The sequence below is a fragment of the Apus apus genome, chromosome 1 (assembly GCF_020740795.1).
Source record: "Apus apus isolate bApuApu2 chromosome 1, bApuApu2.pri.cur, whole genome shotgun sequence".
Lineage (NCBI taxonomy): Eukaryota > Metazoa > Chordata > Aves > Apodiformes > Apodidae > Apus > Apus apus.
This window is the reverse complement of record NC_067282.1, coordinates 172,123,439-172,141,246: the sequence shown is the minus strand read 5'-3', so window position 1 is coordinate 172,141,246 and position 17,808 is coordinate 172,123,439. Positions and strand designations below refer to the sequence as shown.

The following is a 17,808-nucleotide window of genomic DNA, read 5'->3' as shown; positions in this document are numbered from 1 at the left end:
TCGTCTAACCCAGCCTCCCATGGGGGGGGGGACCACAGATCCCCCCGTAGTGTCTGAGCCAGCAGAGCAAAGGCACGACCTTGAGAGCCCAGCAATTACAAAAACATTCCAGTGTCTTATCAACCTAGCAGAACACGCAGTTGCTAGTTGAAGAAAGCTCACTGAAATAAAAAAAAAATCAGCAAAAGAAAAACTGGCTTCATCCTGGCTCAAACCAGGACAATGATGTAAATATAGTGTAGCTGCATCTACAAGATGTGCTTTAATTGGTAAAATGAATCAGCTAGAAAAAATACTGAAAAAAATCCAGCATTTTTCAAGTTCAGGGTGAGGTTCCTTTCTGGTTTGTAGTGTTAAAATACTGTTGCTATTATTTTCCTACTCTACTGAAAAAAAATGTCTCTGATATCCACTGGAAGTCTGTCAAGTCCCAAATATGTAACCAATTCACCTTGCAAAGCACTAATGGGTTTCTGCTCCAGTCCTGTGCTTGGTAAATGCTCATTGTTGTTCACAGTGTAAAAATTCCTATCTATGTATCACAGGCACATACAAAATTTAAAGCTAGACCTCTCAAAATACTGCATTTTCCTATCATTTTCTCTATTTTGCCTCCTGTCTTGCTCAAAAAAATGGGTATGTCCTGAACTGAAATACTATATTGAATGCAAATATTACGTGGAATGCAAATATATGCTAGAAAGCACCAGAGGAAACACCAGAATAAGGTTAAAAAAAGAATGACCTGTACTGGCAACCAATGACAAAAGCCAGCAATGAGCGCTTGCAGCCCAGAAAGCCAACTGTGTCCTGGGCTGCACCTCCCAGCAGAACAAGGGAGGTGATTCTCCTCCTTTATTCAGCTCTCATGAGACCCCTCCTGGAGTGCTGTGTCCAGTTCTGGAGTCCCCCACATGAGAAGGACATGGAGCTCATGGAGAAGGGCCACAGAGATGATCTGATGGCTGGAGCAACAATGCGAGGCTGAGAGAGTTGGAGCTGTTCAGCCTGGAGAAGAGAAGGCTCCAGAGAGACCTTACAGCAGTCTTCCAGTGCCTGAAGGGGACCTACAGGAAAGGTGGGGCAGAAGCCCTTTTTACAAGGGCTTGTAGAGAGAGGACAAGGGGTAATGGATCAAAACTGGAAAAGGGGAGATTTATGTTAAACATGAGGAGGAAATTCTTTAGTGAGAGGGTTCTGAGACACTGAAACAGGTTGTCCAGGGAAGTTGTGGAAGCCCCATCACTGGAAGTGTTCAGGACCAGGTTGGATGGAGACCTGAGCAACCTGATCTGGTGGGAGGTATCCCTGCCCAAGCAGGGGGTTGGAACTAGATGATCTTTAAGGTCCCTTCCAACTCAAAGCATTCTATGATTCTTTGACAACACAGACAAAAGCAATGAAACACTCAGGGACATGATGTTTCCATCAAGACTGGGGCCTATGCCCTGTTCAGACCACAGCTAAGATGACTCAAGAGTGGAAGACCCTACACTTTGATGAAAAGAGGACAGCAAGGTTACAGTACATCAGGGAAGCTGTTCCTCTTCCTGCAAGCCCAACAATGAGATGGGATACAACTCTGAGATACGTAAGATCAAGAAACATAAACAATGTCCAGGAAATTTGCCTAAAATGTATGACAGCCAAAGTAAGCAAAATTCTGAGGCAAAAGAACCATACCATAGTAACAGTGGAATCCTGAAGGATATAAAAGGCCTGCTCAAAACCCTGATAGTCAACACCAGTTAAGAAAACCCAAATGCTGTGATGAGGACCCAGCAGCCAGCATCTCATGTCCCTTGTGTCACATTGTGTCGTCTTGGCCAAACCAATTCAACAGACATATCTCAGTCCTGTTGAATATGTGGGAATGAGAATAGGAATGAGTGAAATCTGTGAAAGAGTGAATGTGAATAGAAACGGTGAAAGGAAGGTGAAACCCACCTTCCTCTTCCACAAGATCTCACTAATCTTACTGATTTCCTACAAACAGTGAAGGGAACTGTGCGGCTACAAGGCAGCAAGTATATAGGTTGGCATGTCATTTACCAGCATGGATTAAGGAGGGCCTATAGCTGCTGTAATCTTTAAAAAATAATTGATTAGCTTTTAATTTATAATATAGAGTCTTATGGTTTTGTTAGATTATGCTTTAGGAAATCAAAGTCAAGGAATCTCCTCCCTTACTAATATATTTCAAAGAACCTTCCTGATTATTGTTTGTCCCTAGAAGACACTTTTGTCATTCCTGACCCCTCAGACACAAAATCTGACCTACTGTGGAGAAATAGCCCATTCCTTTCTGGATTTCCTCAAGCTGCATGTCCTGGGAATCTGGATGCTTCATACTCCTGCAGCAGCTGGGCTTTAGGGATCACTATCCGTTTGTTTTGGAACATCCTGGCATTTTAAACCACCTGTTGCACTCTTTGATCATCCTTCTAGGGGAAAAATTATAATAAAATGAAATTCCTCCTGTCTCAGATTAATGTCCCATGTTGTAAGTTGCATCCATTGCCTCACATTCTACCACTGTGCATCTCCAGGAAAAGTCTGGCTCTGTCTTTTCTATAGCTATGCAGTAACTACTCTTGTTCACAGAGTGCTCTAGTCAGATTCAGTTTCTCTCTCTGCAAGATGATCCATCTTCAGCAAATCCAGACCAAAGTTTTAATATTCCACCCACTGAGTTATGAACTAGCTGGTACAAATACAAAGCATTCTTCAGTGGACCAGGTATTATTTTTGTATTTAACATTTTGCCTGGCCAATTTCAAGTAGAAATTTCCCATTTCAGCATAAATTGCTTCTATCCAGTGAACCTTCTGTTTTGCATCAGTCTGTAGTGCAGCAGGTACAAAAATATAAATTCATGCATGCATCTTTTTACCATTTCTTCTGAAATTAGACAAGTGATAATAAATCATTTGAGGTGACAGTGAGTTTGAGATTGCTGTCCCCCCAAGTATTTGAGGAATAAGTTTTCTATATAGTAGAAATTCTCATTCTGAACCTTTTTATAGCTTTTTTTAATTTGTGTTGTGGTTGTTCAAGTCTTGAAGGTATTTCATTACTGATTAAACAGGTATTTGGCATGGTGACAGCAGCATCAACTGTCAAAGATACCCTGACAAAGTGCCTAAACGAAGATCATTCACCAGGGATATCAGGGAAGTTTTCATGTCTGTTTAATCCTTGTCTCTTTATTGAAACCTGAAAGACCATAATTAGTGCAAAGCAAGATGGTATTTTTGTGATTTGGACAGCTGTCCACTACAAATGTAAGACTTTCATTTCACAGAGGCCAAATAAAAAAGGTGATAACTCCATTCAGACAGTGCCAACCTAACCTGGGACGTAAATCAAAGTCCTAGAGGTGAAAGTCTTCAAATCCTGTTACTATTTCACTAAACAATCCAGTCTCCCATTCTAAGGATCCTTGGGAGTTATAAATACCAAGGTGATAAGAGAACATAGATTGAAGAACACATTTTCACACATCCATTAGTATCCTGTATTGGTCAGCTTATTAAGATTGTCTGCACGTAGCAATACAGAAAGAAGTATTTGGCCATATAACTGCAAAAAGAGTTTAAAAAAAAATTAATGCCAGCTATAAAAATCTCATCACTTTATTTAGACTGAGTCTATTCTTACCATGAGCTTTGGAATGTGACAGCTGTGTGCACTGTACACAGGATGAAAAATGTGCTGTAGTGTAACTACAGCTCCATGAAACTTTCCAGGACAAAGTTTTTTTATTTTTCAGAGCATTCCCTAAGTAGAAAACCAACCAATTCCTGGATTCATGTAGCATCAATCAAAATGTTTTAAACAAATGTCTACTCGAATTTGTAAATTTTTAATGATTACTTCACTTCAAAATGCATCTACAAATTTTTTTTTCAAGTTTAAAACATTAAAAAATCAAAGTGTTTCCTTTTGATTCTAAACACAATAGTTTTTAACTTTAGTAAAAAAATGCAATATTTTGGTGTGTTGAGTTTTCCAACACATTTTATATTTTCAGTAGCCGTGGTCAACCAAGAACACACCTCTTGCCAAGCATTCCCTATTCCTCTACATAGTCCAAATTATCCATCACCCCATTCTTCCTTTTTAAAAGACTTTCTGCTTTGATAAGCTCAAAGAACAAGAGTCATTCAATCAAATAAAATAAAGGTGAGAAACATGAAATAACTTATGTGCCTTGTAAAAAAATAAAATTACCGTTTATATTGTTTGTCTAACATTTTAAAATATTACTAGTTATTAAAAAAAAAAAAGAAAAAAACTGAAAGAAAAATTGTAATATTGCAAAATAACTCCAGAACCAGAATGCCAAATGGAAGTGACAGTGTCACAGAAGTTAGCCTTATTCTAGTATATATGAAGGCATATTTGTTTATCAATATAATTATTAGTTTGCTTTTAAAAGAATTTGCATTTTTCAGACCTCAGCTGTAGCAACAGTCACTTGTGTGCTGCTGGCAAGAGTGATCATGTAAGACCTGAGAATTAGCTAGCAGCCTTTCCAGCCTCCAGCTTGTTTCTCTCTGATTCTTCAGGTTGTGCCAAGAGCAAATCACTCTGCAGGATCATGGAAAGAACAGCCAGAGCACCCCATGCACTGCCTTGCAGCAGAGCAGCTCTTCTCCCTCTCACACCAGGTCCCCCCAGCAATCACACCTGTTTTGCATGTGATGATGCACCTGTGCAGGCAGAAGCTGCACATTTCAAATCTATTCTACAACTTTTAATACTGCTTGGAGACACATCAGCATTTTCAAACCTGTTAAGCAAAATTTGTATATAAAAAATTGCCTTTTATATATAAATAACTGACTTGAATAGTTAGGGTATATCTATTAAGATAATATCCTAGAAGCCATTAAGATAGTTAGGACAGAGTAAGCATTAGGATAAATTACTAAAAGGATAATACTTCTTTAAAAGAAGGGACGACACAGAAGCCCTAGAGAAAGTAACTGGTTGTACCAATGTGTGCCAGTGAATGTAAGACTACTGTTACTACATTACCTATAAGCTGTGAATATAGAAATACATTTTTAACAAGCAGTGGCATTTCCTTGATTGAGTTCAAAAGTGCTATAAACATTCTTAAAGACAGAGCATAGGCACAAGAGAAGAAAATAAGAAAACTGCTGCCAGTCAGCTTATCCAGGATGGGGAGCGGACTCTATGTTGTCACTATTTGAGTCAAACAAACATATTCAAGGACTGAAAGAATAGGAGACTTTTGGAGGATCTCTTTTAAATTAATTTGTTGCTCTAAGTTCCTCCTCATCAAGAGCATTTGCATGTTCCATGAGCGTGAATCCTAACACACACAGATGGATCAAGCAGCAAACACAGCTCTGTCACATTCTTATGCATGACGTGATGAAGCTGACTAATAGACATTGCCTTTTATTTCCTAAATCTGGAAATGCCCAGTCAGCATTAACATTTCTTCTTTTGCATGGAGGAAAAGAGAGAAAGGAGCAAAAGGGCAACTAAACTGAGCCCTCATTATTTTGGGATCACATTTTGGGGCCAATCTCCTCTGGCACTGAGTAGCTGAACTCTGCTGAATGAATTAATTAATTTAAAAGTACTTTTTTGTTAGATATATATGAAAAACTTTCAGGCCACAGGAAAATATCTTCATAGAAAAAGATGTGGTTTATATGCCTAAACATTAGGAACTGAGATGCTAACATTACTCCATATTTAACAATTCTCAGACATCTTCAAAAATTAACCTGTTGTCTAAACAAAAGATTATATATTTTTATATATGTGTATATATGCCTGTATATGTCTGTCTGTATTGTCTCTATTCCTCACATACAGGCACTTAAAAATCACTTAACATTAGGTCAGTTCACATGTTGTTTCCAGGTTACAGATATGGAGAAAAACTAAATGTAGAGAAATCTCCCTTAATTTATGCTTTATCCTGTAAACTGCTTTCCTGTGTAGATTCATCGGGATGCCCCTCCAACAAATGACTACAGCTTTCATTGTACCACTGCCAATTACAGCCTTGCCTGTATTTTTCCTTTCCAAAATGCTACTGAAATAATCTTGTCTAAATACTGGAGTAGCCAAAATCTCAAATCATTACAAACAAGAATCTCGACCCAGATCCTACTGGGAAATGTTCTGTTTTTCACAGAAAAGACAAGACTAGAAAGTGACTAGACGTTTTCCCGGCTCAAAGAGGGAACAAGCTGTATTTATGTCATTCTTCAGTGACTGTACATCAATCCCTTCTTCTTTAGCCTCCCTTACATAAAATGCTTTACTGCCGTATATGGGAGGTTCCCCAACTAGAGAAAAATCAACAAAGAGCCTGAATTCTGTTTAGGAAAGATATTTTTAAATTTCTTCTTCATCACATCCTTGAGATCCGGAAAAAAAAATCCTTCAAATCTGTGATTTGAAGAGAGGATTGTACCTTCACTGCAGAACAGATCTGCAAGTATACAGCAGCTGACAGACACTGCAGTAAAATTTTCGCAGTTAACAAGAGCCGCATACACACTGCTTTTTTATTACAACATTGAAAATTAATTCTTTTCCCAGGAGGCTTTCATGGCCCTACCATTAAAGTTTTGCATGTCCTGAAAGGCAATGTTTAGATTATCTAAAGATGCTGTCAAGCAAATTAAACCTATTGTTGAATGTCTGCATTTCACTGTCAGACACCTACCGGCTTCACTGGGACTATCTGCTACAAAGAGCAATGAAAATACAGCACAGTAAATTAACCAAGATTACAATTTATAAGAAAATACTAAATTAATTCAAACTTTTGGAATCTTGAGAAAGATACATTGATCTCTGAATGCTCTAAGGAAATCAAGATTCATACTCCCACACATTGTTTATTATATCCTCACAGCTTGACTTAATAATGGAAGAAGAATATTTCATGGTAAAATATTCCTTAGGATATAAATTAGTTCAATAAATGTAAAGAATACCAAAAAAAAAACCCAACCAAAAACATGTTCCCATTGTTAAAAACATGCCACTTTACTCTAATGTTCATGGACAGTAAAGTTATTGGAAATAAAGTCAGGTCTTTTAATATCCCAGGCAAAGAACTACAGTTTGACATTTATTTGACAGAGATCTCATCCTGAGAAGATCACACAGTCTGTTACACCTTACTGTTTTGAACGAAGTTATAAGCTCCAGTTTTATTTCAGCCTTGATAAGACCATCTCAATTCACACCATCTGTTATTAAATAGAACCGTGCAAAGAAATCAATGGGGAGCTCTACTTAATAATTAATATGGCTAACAAAAATTCAAGCACCACAAGTTGTACAGCTGCCCTAAGATGAGCAATAAATGGCTGCTATTATCAATCACAGTAATTAGACTTCCACAGTATATCCGTATATCCAGTTGTGTAAAAGACCCAATTTGGTGTATTTATTGTTATTTGTTTTAGATAATTTTGATCATATATCCATTCCAAGCACACAAGGAGACATAACTTCTCCGATTTGCTTTCATCAGTACTACAACATAAGATGAAATTTATTTCATTCCTTAGTACAAAATAACTACATGCGTTATAAAAATATGAAGATGGTTGATATTTGGTATCGAGTAGCTAAAAATTGAGAACTCTGCTAATTCAACATCTAATAGATTTTGAAGAATTAAATGGAAAATTTTATTTATATGTTCATTATGGAAAAGTTGTTCATGGGAAGATAGGTGGTGCAGAGGGTTAGGTGCAAAAGCTCTTCAGTACTGAGTTTAAGTCAGGACTGAAAATGAGCTTTACTGTTCTCATGCCACTAATCCAAAGGAAGTCTGTAAGTCTTGGGAGAAAACATCAATTTGTCACAACTGATAGCCTGCTTTTTAGATATATCTTACTGAAATAAAAGAAGGTTATTCCAGGGCAAAACTGAGAGTTATGTGGGAAACTCCTACACAAAAGAAAGACCTTACAATTGTCAATAGGCTCTAATAAGTTACAAAAAGGAAGTAAAAAATATTGCAAAGCATCTAAGATCAAGTGAATAGCTCTAACAGTTTTTACACATATTTGTTTAAATTTGACAAATATTAAAATTTTTCTACCACTTTTATACTTAGATTCTGTCATTTAAAAAAAAAAAGTAAAGCTTATTAACATGGATATTAAAAACTTTTAATTCAAGGTTTAAGCCTTAATTATTCTACAAAAGCAAATTATTTTATAAGGAAGAGCAAGAATTTCAATCAGCATTTTTTGTACATTTGACTACATTTTGAAATTAGCACAACTGGTTTCCTAATCAAATTAAAAGAATAATTTGATCAAGCAATAGAAAAACCTGTGGTTTAACAATGCCAATGCATACTGTAGGGATGGAAGGAGTAGCACATATAGTTTTCTGCAACTTAATATCATACCATGGAACTGGGATATTAAACACAAACTATTATAAAGTTTTAAGCATTTTGAATATTTATTGAAGCTAGCTTACCTTCAAGTGTGTATTTGGACCTTTTGAAATCTGTCGCCAGCTTCACCAAGTAGAACATAATGCTTATTCTCTGCCACTACCAGCATAGGACATTACCCATAAACCTGAGGATTCCTAAAAGTTTCTTCCTCTTCTAAAACCATTCTTGAGATGTCAGTTTGCAATTGTTTGGCTCATTTACATTTAATTTTGTAAGCAAAAGTGGAGGGTTTAATATTTTGCAGAAAGTAAGGACTGATCTGCTGCACATGTGTTTCTTCTCAATAACTGTGTTGTGCAGGCTGACATTTTACACGTACCTCCATGCATAAAAACAAACATCAGGCTGAAATAAAATCCCAAGAGAGTAAACATTAATCAAAGCTATAAGAAACTGAAAATGGGGTCCTATGACAGGGCTTATTAGGGAACTGGGCAATAGGCAGGGCTAGCAATTCCATTAATAATATATACACATACACAGTGTGTGACACATTGCTTGTTTATGATTACTAAAACTAGTTCATGGCAGCAGAGAATTAAGCTTTGTAACTTCAAAAGTCCTTTTCTGTATTCTTTCCTTAGCCTCCATAGAAACATTTAACCCTACATGAGATGTGACACGTCAGATTTCACAGAGAATGGCTTGTTTTGGGAACAAGAGGTTGATGGGAGTTGTAGATCAGGCTTGTAATGGAAGCTAGCTGCAACCTCAACTGTGCAATAGCTATAACTGTTTCATAACGAAAAAAAAGATTAAGTCTTGGTACATTGTTTTGTCACTCTGGCACCCTGGAGTCAGCAAGAACCATTTGCACAATCCAGTCAGGATAAGGCATGCTAAGAAAATTGAATGAATATAGGTTTCTAACCTTTCTAGGGCAATGATTTGTCAGATGTTTCTTTCTTCAAGTTTTACTTTGGAAAAGGCATTTTAAACAATTGGGGTAGTAAGGCAATATACAGTGCTACAAAAGGTGACATACAAAGCAAATCTCCATAGACACAGGAGAGCCATTGACAGGTTTACTTACAGGTCACACTGCAGTTAAATAGAAAAAAAAGAAAAAAAGAAAAAAAGATATACTGCATTTCCACCAAATGGATTATGACATATTTTCTCTTAATTATACCTCAGCAATTATTATTATATTTTTAGATATTTGACATTTTGCAAACACCAATGACAGAATACTGACCTGATATTGCTTCTGCGTAAATGAAAATTAGAAGTCAGCAAAAATAAACAACTCGGGAAAGACCAGAGACATGCATTGTATATTATTCTACATGATTGTGGCTTCTGAGCAATTATTTTACAGCAGATCAAAACATTAATTTCACTCAACTACAAAGCACATTTTAAAGTTTGCTCTAGTGGGATGACAAGATATTGAGCTGCCAACCGTTGCAACTACAGCTCCAAGAGAATGAGAGAAACACAGGCTCTGAGAACTGCTCTCAAATGTGTAGGAAGGCATTATTAACATGCAAGAAATACCACCTGACTGATAAAAAACTAGTATTACTAATGGTCTCAAGTATTTCGGTCATAGAACTATTTGCACAGCAGAAATTATCATGCTTTTATATCTCCTCCTGTTAAGTCACACCTGATTTCCTGTCCAGAGCAATTTCATGATGGTCAAACAAGTGGTATATAGACTAACAACATAAGTAAATTTTATATATATATATACACATATATATAAAATATATATCTAAATATAGCTTCTTCCAACATTCTTTTTAGGTAGTGTGTAATGAGCAAAAAAATAAATCAGAAATGAGAGAGACTACTAATATTTATTACAAAAAAATTACCTACTACCAGCTCAGAGACTTTATGAAATATTTAGATTTTGTACTATTTCAAATAATGTTTGAGAAATATGGCCATTTTCTTTTGGTTGTGGAGAGAAATGTGAATACAAATTATTGGGTTTCTTATGTCTTCAATTGGTAAATTACACCCTTTTTTTTCTAAGTAGTTTTCTTTTGCCGTAAGATTAAAACACAAGATAGTTTATTATCTCCTATAACATATTTTATGTGTCAAAACCACTTTAAAACTGCAGTAGGAAGCAAAGTTGCTCTTTCATTACGTTAGACATTGAGCATACAAAGTTATCCTTGTATAACCCCTTTCAATTACATCATCTGCTGTTTGCATTCCACTAAAACTAGCCTCAGTGAAATCCCTAATAACCTTCTCAAAGCCTGTACTTAAAACCTATTGAATCCCCATCCTCCTTGATTTATCAAATTACTTCAAAGCATATATATCCTTTTCTTCTTCTTAAAACACTTAATTACAAAAACTTGACTGATGAAAAGGTTGGCATATGATTTGTGTCAGAGAAGATGAGGATCGAAAGGTTTTTTTGGTTTTAATCTTTTTTTCATCTTTTTTCTTTATGCCTTGGCAGAAGCTTGACACCACAGAGCTAAAGTAAGATGCACTTATGTCTCTGCAGAAAGGGAAATCAGAGTTATTTAAAAAGTGTAAGTTTTGAGGTACTCAGACTAAATAATAAAAATAGATTTGACAGGAGAAGACACAAATCATTTCCCTGACAAGCCCTTGAAAAACACAGAAGGAAAGGACAAAAATCTACAGGCCTTCAGAGCAGTCCTCTCTCAAAGGACTCAGTGCTCAAGGGCGACATTAGCAACAACAAGACCACTGAAGTGATAGCATTTTAACACTGCTTGCAAAGGCCCTAAAAAATAGGAGCCCTGCCTTGCCCTCCATTGGAGGCCTCTCCTCTCCACAGCCCTCAAGTCTGAACCAAATGTGACTGAAACTGCTGGTTATGTTGAAAGAACAAGGACAAGGCAACACCCAGGATTCTCACACACTGTTAGTTTACTCAGTCTGGGGAGCCAGGGCCATTTCTTCCTATGCTTAAAGAGAATTAGTAAGAATTACTACTTTTAAATAGTGTTGCTCTGTGCTAATCAGCCTGAAGCGCACATCAAACCTGTGCTGAAAGCACAGACTTCTATTTTCTTTTTGAGGATTGAGAGAGCAAGGAGAAAACAGGATTTCAGAAATTAAGCTAGGAGTTACTGTACCAATGGGGGGAAATGATCAAAGAATGTACCTCTAAATTTCATGCATATCCATTTTTCTTTTTTCACTCCTCCACTTAGAAAAGACTGTGAAAAAAAGAAGAGGATATTTAAAATCTGAAGTGAAAGGCCAGAAACTGGGGAGAAACTGCTCATTATATTCTCTTCTTCAAAAAAAGAAATAAAACTCTTCAATAATCACAGAAGTCAGGGAGGCTATGTGGTGTACAGAAGGAGCCATGGATCATCATTGGTGGTCAATATACCTTCAGAGCAAGGGAGCTGCAGTCACAAGTGCTGTGTTCATAGCAGGCAAGTCAGGAACCACACTCTTCATTCATGCCCTCTACTATTCGGTTCAAAGGTTGGTGCTTTGCAGTCCCTGGCACCAAGTGTGGAAGCCTGATAACTTAACAAGCGTCAGTGCTTTCCACTCTCCTCATGAGCTGCTTAACTCCGACCATCATACAGGGAATGTGACATGCCAAAAGCCAAGCAATGTAAATGTATTGCCAGTTTTTAACCTCACTCAACCCCATCCCCTTCTTGGCAGGTACATAGAGCAGAGGTCTGTGAAGACCACTTTATTTATAAAACTGCTGCTTCAGTCATTATCAAAGGAGGGAGCAGGAGGCAGTGGGGTCTAGTGCTGTCCATGTTTAGCTCCAGAGAGTTCTGGTGTCACTTAGTATTCAAGGAAGCTGTCTTTACTCAGCAAAGGCATGTCTGCACAGCTCTGAGCAGTCCCACACAGAGGCACTCAGGTTACCATGGGCAAAAGTAGCCCAAGTACTAGAAGGCACATAATGCCCTTAGCTGGCACCTCTTGGGTACACCTTTGTGGTGATTCACTACATTCTGGACAGGGCTTTACAAGACATGACCTGCTTACCCTGGAGAATTCATATTCTTTCCCAGGATAGCACTAGCACTTCTTTTTCATTTTCAGATTCCTGCTAAGGACTTAGAGGATTCTTCATATATGAGGGTTGAAAACATCACCACTGTCTTATGTACAGAAAATGAATCAACAGATCCTTGATATTAATACTTGGATTTTCCCCTATTAAATCCTTTAGGATGACCTTGCAAGGTTGCCTCCAGTTGTTTTCAATCATAAACTCTTAGCTAGAAGGGACTATCACATGCCACGTTTCCTTCAAAAAGCAGCTTTTCTCTGATCCTGTCAGCATCATGATTTCCTTCAAAAAGAAGATAAACATCCTTCACTTTCTTTATTTTATCATAAGAAGTATATACTCCATGAAAAAAAAAAACCCTTAACCAACAGAAAAAAGAAAGAAAGGGTCTTTTATAAAAGTGTTAAAAATTGATATTTAAAAATATTTCCATTTTTCCCATCAAAGATCAATTAGGGCACTGATTAGGGCACCAACAGACCAAACCCAGAAAACCAGTATTATTTCAGAAACTGATAACACCAACCAACACTGTTAATAAAATTAAAGAAACAGAAGAATTACAAGATAGCACAGGAAATTTCAGTGTGCTTCTGGAAGTAATAGCCCAGCTCATGGAAAGAGAGAAACTAAAAATGTTTTTGCTTCCTGAGTATTGGATCCAATATAAACACACACACACACAAAAACCCTATTAACAACTTACTACTTATTTCCTTTCATAGATTAAGAAAGACTCTCAACCCTTACAGGAAGCCTCCCCAGATACATTGTCATTAAGAAGATTATTTGTTTTACATAGAATATTACCAAATAATGATGCAGATTTATTTGGGGGGGGGGGTCTTTCAATTATTATACATCTCTGCTAGGAAAATTGCATACAAAATTAATTATACTCAGCAAATAACCTTAAAAGCTGTGAGTCATTTTGCTTTTTTAGTAAACTAGATCTTTTTACATATAGAAACATATAGCGTTCAAAATAAACCCATTCAGAAAAAATTGAATTTAAATACTCAACCATAGTAGCTTCACTTGTGAGACAATCTCTAGCAGCAGGAGATAAATCATAGCACAGCAACAAATTATAGCTGTAATTAATCTGATTATATAATTTTAGCCTTCCCTTTTTCTCTCTTTTTAAATCAGTGCTTGAAGGAATGAATTTATTGCTGAGATTTCTTTTCCTGTTCTGAATGATGGATTTCACATTCTTCTTGGAATTTCAAAAAAATGGAATTTAGTACTTCAAAAACAATTTTCTTTGTTTTATAACTTAGCTAAAAATGTCTTCCAAATACTTATTACTGAAATATTAGAAAATCAGTGAACTGAAAGAATAATATAAAATATGTGAGTGTTCTACCACAACATATTTTCATCTAATTTTCCTCTTTTTTTGCTTATTAGATCATTGAATGAAACTTCTCTAAAAAACTATGATGTGAAAATCAGAAAGTAAAGAATAGCTGGGTTACTTGACTGTGATGACAGACTATACCATTACCTCTAAGGCTGGAATGTTTTGAGTAAACAGATTCCCAGGTAAGAAAATTAGTCAAGAGCTAAAGTCTACAATGCAATGGCATAAAATTAAAACCCTGCAGACACAACTTTATTTAGGCATTAGTGGGAAGCAGGCAAATGTAAAAGGACTGGCAAGTGGACACAGCTCAGGGAAAGAAGCAGGTGTCTGAAACTCAGCAGGGAGTAACCATCCTATTGCTCTTTATGGGAAACAGTAGCAGGACTGCAGCCACTTGATTCTGTTCTACTCAAGTCCTTTAGCTCTGCCTTCCTTTATAGATAGATCTCTCTTCCACTAACTCCTAATACAACATCACTCAATCATAAAAAAATGCATTTTAATTAGGTTTGAGAGGCACTTCCTGTATAAGAGAATAGTGAGCAATCAGCCAATTCCTGTAAAATATTTGCCGTTTGTCCTCACAGTTTATATGCTAGGAGAAGCTGAAATAATTTGTGTAATAACCAGCTGGATCTCAATATTTTTCTCTCAAGCTGTTGGTTTGTTCCGTTTTTTCCCTGTCTTCAATACAGTAGTTTTCCCACTGAACTTGCTGTTCCTTAAATTCCATCTGTGCTGTCAAACTATTACCCATCTGTGCAGCATGAACTTCAAATAAACCTTTGACCAAGTGCTGACTGAGTGTATTCTGGTTTTGTTACACTCTATAGCCTCATTCATGAGGTGGTGAATTGTCATTAAACAAGCCAGACATTAGTTCTTTGTCATAAGAAAAGAGGAAACCAAATCTGTTTTTCTAGTTAATAAGTACTGGTAATTTTTAATGTTAAAATAAGATTTCTTCCTAAATACACTAAAGCATTTAAACTGGTAACGGTGTCCTCTGTGAAACTAGGCTGTTATTTTCAGTAGATAATTATCACCTTCTACTGCTCTGTTTCAATGCCCAGGAGAACCAGCCAAAGGGACTCTCAGAGCCCGCTTGGCTTTGCACAGGGTCAGCCCTGCCTGCCTGCCCAAGTGCTGTGCGGTGCCACCAGCCCCCCTGATCCAGCACAGATGAACATCATGAAGTCAGGGTGCCCACAAGATGTAGGACTTGGTGTGTCACAAGCTCTAGCTTCTCATTATTGTTCAAAATCCACATCTTCTCAGCAATGCAGTGCAAGGCTTTTTAAGCAAGCTTTTAAGCAGTAAGCAGTGCGGTGACCTCTCCACTCTACAGGTGATTTATTTCTGATAACATTCTGCTTCCTCTTTGAGAAAATATGAAAAAACAGCAGAGGTTTTATGTTTAGCCTACATGTAACAAAAACTATTGCATTTGTATGTTCTAACTAAAGTCCCAATGAATTATCATAGAATCACAGGAGTTGGAAGGGACCTCTGAAGATCATCAAGTCCAACCCCCTGCTGCAGCAGGAACACCTAGGGCAGATCACACGGGAATGTGTCCAGACAGGTGTTTAAAGTCTCCAGAGATGGAAACTCCACAGCCTCTCTGGGTAGCCTGTTCCAGTGCTCTGTCACCTTAACAGTAAAGAAGTTTTTCCTCACGTTGTGGTGGAACTTCCGGTGTTGTAGCGTGGCATCGTTCCCCTTCATCCTATCACAGGCCACCACTGAAAAGACACTGGCCCGTTCTTGACATCCACCCTTCAGGTATTTATACACATTAATAAGGTCCCCTCTCAGTCTTCTTCTCAGCCCCAAGTCTCTTAGCCTTTCCTTGTGTAACTGATGTTCCAATCCCTAATCATCCTTGCAGTCCTCTGTTGGACTCTTTCCAGCATATCCCTGCTCCTCTTGAACTGGGGAGGCCAGAACTGGACACAACACTCCGGATGTGGTGTTACTAGGGCAGAGTAGAGGGGGGGAAGAACCTCGCTTAACCTGTTGACCACACTGATAGCACCACCTTTAAAGACACAGTTTAGTAGTCGGTCATATGACAGCCCAGGTTACATGGAGTGATAGACAAGAAAACTGTAACAAAAAACATTCATTTGGATCACAGAACATGACAAACGTTTTGCAATATACAGGATTTCATTTGTATTGGTTCCTTAAGAGGCCTATTCTTAAATAGCTGCAACGATGATTCCTCAGCAAAATGAGATACGGTATTTGCAAATGCAAAGCTATTAACAAAGCAAATGGGTTATAATGCTAATTAAGAAACCATTTAGCAACCATGCATGACCTGTTCCTGATTTGTGCCATGAGACTCTGCAAACTGAAAGCAAACAGGAAAATTCAGCAAAGAAGATCACCGTGCTAAGTTCAATGAATCTATCATTCTTTAATAAATTATCATTTCTGTTCTAAAGTTTTGTTAATAATCTTTGGTTCAGCTAATACTAGATCTGAATTAAAGTTCATTATTTCAGAAAAGTAGAGCCCTGCAAATCCATAGTAAGAATTCTGTGAAATTCTACATTTAAAAAAATGTAATTTTATATTACTTTAATCTCTACTATTACAGTATTAAGAATTGTATTAAAAACTATTTCTTATTGTTTGAATGCAAAATCCGCCTTGCAAATACAGACTCATTCCTTTTGAATTTTTAGTTATTTTTTAAAAGGCATGTTTATGTTCTAAAATCACATATTCTATAATAAGTTTTTTCATATGTTTATCTTTTTTCTTTTTTTCTTTTTTTTTTCTTGACTTGTTAAGCAAAAAGATCCTTTAGCATTTACGGTATGTCAAAATAAGGCAAAAAAATTACCAAGGCACAGATTTTTTTTTTATTTAATAGTATGAAAAACTATTTTACCACACTTTAAATGCACAAGTCTCACACCCCCTCTGTGCATCAGTTTTGGTTCTGAAGTTAAATTGACTGTTTGCCCACCTATTTTCTTCATTGGAACTTTTGTCTCTAGATGCCCCACAAGAAATAGATTAAATCAAACTTTCCCTGGCAAAATTGTAGTTATATACAGAAAACACTGCCCAATATCCTGGTGCATGGATTTTTCCTTCTTTTTCCTTTTTATTATGATTGCTGAAAGTTCACTTCAACATGTAAATTCAAAATAGTACCATCAATATAGCATGACAGTCTACTCCTGTGCAGCAGGAAGACCTACCTGTGAAGCAGAATGCGTCCTCCTTTCACTTCCACTATATTACAAGACTGCTTGATTTAAGGCTAAACATGAAGCATATCCAGTTTGTTTTGTACCTAGGCATGCAAAAAAGACTACTTGTTGTAGGTTAGAAGTGTAATTATTTTGTGACATTTGCCTGCTTGGCAGAGTTGTATAAAAACAGTACAACTAAGACAACAGCACCCAATCTCCCAGCTTCTTGAAGGTACAGAACAACCTGCACCAGTCTGCAAGCACGCCTACTCATCTGAAAAGATCAGAACAGAAAAGAGTTGGAAGGGATAACACCTGCCTGGACAAGATGAACAGATTTGTTCCAACCTGCAGAGAGATTAAATAATCCTTTGGACTAGAGTTGTCCTGATCCATGGAAAATGTTTATCCAGATGCCAGTGATGCAAGTGGGGCTTGGGAAACATACACTTACTTCAGCTCCAGTTTCCCTCACTGAGGGGCTCCTGAGTTAGGACATCTTGACCTCAGAAACCTGAGAACCACCAAATACTTTGGCCATCAAGGCTAAACACATTAGACTTGGAATATTGTGTACCCAAAGCTTGGCTAATCTCTCTGACAAATTAATGCTCAATTTCCAGTTGTTGAGCATAAGTAAAGGCTGGTTTGAATTTTTAAGATTTGCATGGTGCCTCAGTCTCTCAGGGTATCCCCATCACAGCAGCCCCCAGTTCACTAACAGTAACAGCTGCAACACCTGGAA

At 37.2% G+C, this 17,808-nt stretch overlaps 1 protein-coding gene across 4 annotated transcripts in view; it reads right to left on the bottom strand.

The window, feature by feature from the left end:
• TAFA2 (TAFA chemokine like family member 2) overlaps positions 1-17,808 on the bottom strand; it is a 182,024-nt gene that overhangs the window by 95,961 nt on the left and 68,255 nt on the right. The window contains exon 2 of one of the 4 annotated variants that reach the window (XM_051632605.1): positions 11,592-11,646. The exons of the other annotated variants lie outside the window; for them this stretch is intronic. The gene's annotated coding sequence lies outside the window, so the exon portion shown is untranslated. The remainder of the gene's footprint in view (positions 1-11,591; positions 11,647-17,808) is intronic. 4 annotated transcript variants of the gene reach the window in all.